The following is a 4873-nucleotide window of genomic DNA, read 5'->3' as shown; positions in this document are numbered from 1 at the left end:
TATAACCTGGCGATGGAGGGCTGGACATAAAAAAGTAGACAAATCTAAACAGGAGCTTCTAAATAGCGATGTACAGAGGTTTTTCACAATATTGATGGTTGGCAAATGCCTCTAAAATATTGATCTGTCATGTTCATAATTATATTACCTGTGTATAATTTGGTTTACAATTATTATTGTTCAATTTATTCTTTTAACACGTTTTCGATCTTACCACCACATTGTTACAGAACATTTAATTGGCACATTACTATATAAAAACTAGAATACTTTCGGTGTTTTCGCAAATTTATAATTGTAGGGTCAAACGTGTTCCGCCAATTTCAAGCTTATAGTAGCATTTTTCTGGCTTTTGAATTAATGTATATATTATATGATTAATAGCATATCTTGACCATGAAACTGAATAATATCTGGAAAAGGTTCGCACTCCGGGTTCGACTTATAAAAACATATCAGAGTTTATTGAAATGGTTTACTCAATTATTTTAAACAGCTGGTTGAATCATTAATATGATATATATAAGATAATAAAGTAAAACAATAAATAATAATAAATAATAATGAAAATAACACTAATGAAATAGTGTACTTAATTGTTTTAAACAACTTGGTGAATCATAAATATGAAATGTAAAATAATATAATAAAATATTAAATAAGAAGGATTTGGCTAGCCTGAACTGCCAACTATATCTTAGTCCTGATTTGATAAGAGAATATTGTTGATCGATGAAAATAATACTATTACAAATTTAGTAATATATTTTTTATTTTTGATAGTTGAAATCACAGTTCTTAATCTTTTTATCCCTCTGAAAACTATATATCTCAGGTATAATCTTTTCTAGCAACTAGATCTCCAAATTCTTGTTCGTAATAAGCCTTCTTTTTAGAACTTGGAGATGCTGGGAGGATAAAGGTTAAACTTCAGACTTGTGATAAAAAATTACACCGATTTTTAAAAAGTTGGTCAGAATTTTAAATTTTCAAAAAGATGGCTAAATTTTGGCTCCGCATTTGAAAAATGTGGTTCCCATTAAATGTCACTAACGGGAGCCACACTTTTAAAAAACGGGCCAAAATTTGGCCACTTTTTCTGAAAATTTGAAACTCATTTTTACCCTTTTGTCCGTTACTCTGTTAGTGACATTTAACAGAGTCACACTTTCAAAAAGTTTAGTCAAAATTTGGGCACCTTTCTCAGAATTTGAAATGTTGACTAACTTTTTAAAAACCGATATAAATTTTGACTACAACTTTGAAGTTTACTCGAGTATAAATTACCACAATCATATTGTATCATAACATAATACATATTGTATGAATATATCGAAAAGCTCAAGAGAATAAAGAAAATCGTGCACACATAAAATTTAGATATAAAATTCATATAACAAGATTCTTGACTTTCAAATCTCAGATTTAATTTGTTGCAATATTCAGACGTTGACGTGTAATAGCTTTTACTCAGTAATAGATTAAAATACCTTGAAACAAATCTAAAAAAATACGCAGTTCGAAAAATATATAGGAGTTGGTATTAAAAATATTTTTGAATGATTATAAATACTAATTTTAAGAAAAAACAATTTAAAAATGTTTTATCAGTTTGAAGATATATTATATTAGCATATTCTTAGAAACATTTTCATAAATAGCTGTAAAAAAATCTATATGATTTTTGGACTCGCCGTTTTTTAGAACGCTTTTGGAGTCACAAACGTGTTGAAATCTTTTGACATTTTCAAATAGCTTGTTGAATTGTCGGAATATAATATAATTGTGATAAGCCTCAACCCAACATCGTAAGGTTCTAGGAGAAATAGTCATTTAACATGATATTAGAACTCAGGTTAGCGGGACATTCGAATTCAACTCCCGTGACTCACCTACATGAGCTCATGTTCATAATTTATTATGAACATGAAATATGAATTTATGTTCCAATCACTTTTGAAATGGTCTCTGAAAGGTAAGAAAATTATGTTGAGACAAATCAAGATATATCTAAGATAACCAACATAACAATCATAATTTAAAAAATATTTAAATAATTATATATAAATGATCATAGAATTTAAAGGAATTTCTCAAGTATATTATATTATTTAATTAGTATTATTTGCCCACCACCCTAATATCTCATAGAGTCTAGAAATACAACGCGTATGCTTGATGAAATGGAAAGGATTAATTAAGAAATTTGTACACTATTGACCCCATAATAATTACAAAGTAAGGTAATCAGTATATATAATGCATAAAATTACTTACAATATATAACACTCGCAACACCTTTTTTTTTATTTTTAATTTCAAGTGGTTTCTCGTCATCCTTCCATAATATCGATCCAATCTACATGAAAATCAAAGTGAACTCACAAAAGACATATAATAATATAATTTTACGCATATTTATGAGACTCTTTTTAGAATTGAAGCCATTCATAAAATTACTTTATAGTATTAAATATAAGGGGGTATGATTTTTCTGTTTTTAATATTATTTGTTTAATAGATTCTTTCAAATTATAAATATATTAAATAATAAAAAATAATGACATCAATTCTACATTCTCTTTGGAGACTATATATTTAAAAATTTTTAATTTATAATTTTTTCGTATATTTCACCATTCCAAATAGTAAAAAGTATTAAAATAATATTTTTTTTTATTAGAATTAGTAACAAAAATTTTGAAATATGTTTTTATCAATAATTCTATATATATTATCCTTGTTTGTCCTTATCCAATCTTCACAAAATGTCAAGAGAGATAAAAAAATAGGAAAATTCCATTTAGTACCATTGTACTTTTGGCTTTTCCATTTGATACCACATGACCTTTTAAACTTCCGTGTGGCACCACTGAACTACTCACTTTGTACTTAACATAGCATTCTGTTAAACAAACGTTAGTTGCAAAATTAAATTCAAAAAAAATACAACATAAAAGAAAAGTTATAAAAAGAGGTGAAGGAAATTAGAATATTTCTTATCCCTTCAAACCCTACCCCTGCCTCCGCCACTACGATCTGCGCCGCCACCTTTGATTTACACCCACACATACTCTAATTATGTGTACACACGTATATGAACACACACCCACTTATACCCACATCATCCCTATCTATTACCCTCCTAATTCCGCAACTCCATCCCTTTGGCCACACCACTGTCTAACGCCGCCGCGGAACTTCTATCTATGACCTTTGCAACTGATCACAAACGTGACCACACCTCAGTCGGAATCGCTAGCTAGCCATCCACTCCGAACACTCTATCTCCCTCTGCGTGCTCGCGGCTGGGCCGCTACAAGTCAATTTCATCGTTCTCCGTCAAACCCATCAACAATGATACCATCACAGCCATCAAGAAGCTAGCCAGCCTTTTTTATCCTTCGTTGATTCAATCCCAAGCAGTCAATGGTGACAAAACGCGTCGACGCCGTCATCAGCTGATAAGCGGGCTGAGCCGCTGCTTATATGTTAAAAATGCGGCCGCGCCGGCCTTCAGCCACCAAAATCAACTCCCAAAACAATCGACCACCACCAAGCACACCCCCTCAGACCTCTTTTTTCCTCTGTTTGCTCATTTTAACTTGTTTTGTTTTCATTTATATGTTTAAATATGTATTACGTTTTATTTTAGTCTTTTCTTTTTTCTAATTTAACTAAAATATTTGTTTTAAACGGCTTACTAACGTTTTGTCTGACGGAAGGGCATACACGGTACAAAGTCAATAGTTCAGTGTTGCAATATGGAAGTTCAAAAGATCATGTGGTATCAAACGGAAAAGCCAAAAGTACAATAGTACTAAATGGAATTTTCCTACAAAATATTATGGACAGAATTAATTCAAATTAGGCTGTAATCTTCATACATTGAGGTTGGACTCACAGCTGAATCAAATCTTAATAATTTTCTTTTTATAATAAACACTAGGACGTGTTCCAAGCCAATCGTAGCCCAAGCTTAGCAGCTTCATCCAAGCTTGATATATATCATCTTCATGAGCCTACAACCAATCTTGCTTTATACATATATATTATTCTCATAAGCCCCCAACAAATCTTTATATATATTATCCTCAACAACCCAACCGATTTCTTCAAGAAATATCGAAGAGGAAGCGATGAGTTCAAGGAATTCCATATCTGGGCAACGGGTACTTAAATTTGTACATAGCATTCTAATTTAAGTACCTACTCTCCAGATCTGGAATTCCTTGAACTCATCGCTTCTTCTTTCCATAATTTTGAAGAAATAATTCGGATGGCTGAGGACAATATATATATAAAGATTGGCTGGGGACTTATGAGGATATTATATATATATATATATATATATATATAAAGCAAGATTGTTTGCGAACTGCTTTATATATATATATATATATATATATATATATATATATATATATATATATATATATATATATAAAGCTTGGATGAGGCTGCTAAGCCTCGGCTAGGATTTGCTTGGGGCGCGTCCTAATGTTTATTATAAGAAAAACTGTTAAGATTTGATTTAGCTGCGAGTCCAGATGTATGAAGACAATAGTCTAATTGGAATTCATTATGTCCATAATATTTTGTATCTCTCCTTAGGGGTGGCAATTTCGGTTAATGGATCGGGTTTGTGTTGGTTGGACGTACCTGTTTTTTTCTTCCGGACCCAAACCCGACTCGACTTTAAAACATCATCATCAGTGTTTTGATTTTCAGCAGGAGGGTCAATCTCGGGAAGGTCAACTTCAACAACATTCACGTTTTGATTTTCACTTTCACTTTTCATTAATCTGCATAAACAAATAAACATACTTGATTAGTTTGATTATAAATATTTCCAATTGAGATGTACGCTTCG

The sequence above is a fragment of the Daucus carota genome, chromosome 9 (assembly GCF_001625215.2).
Source record: "Daucus carota subsp. sativus chromosome 9, DH1 v3.0, whole genome shotgun sequence".
Taxonomy (NCBI): Eukaryota; Viridiplantae; Streptophyta; class Magnoliopsida; order Apiales; family Apiaceae; genus Daucus; species Daucus carota.
This window is presented reverse-complemented; position numbering follows the sequence as displayed.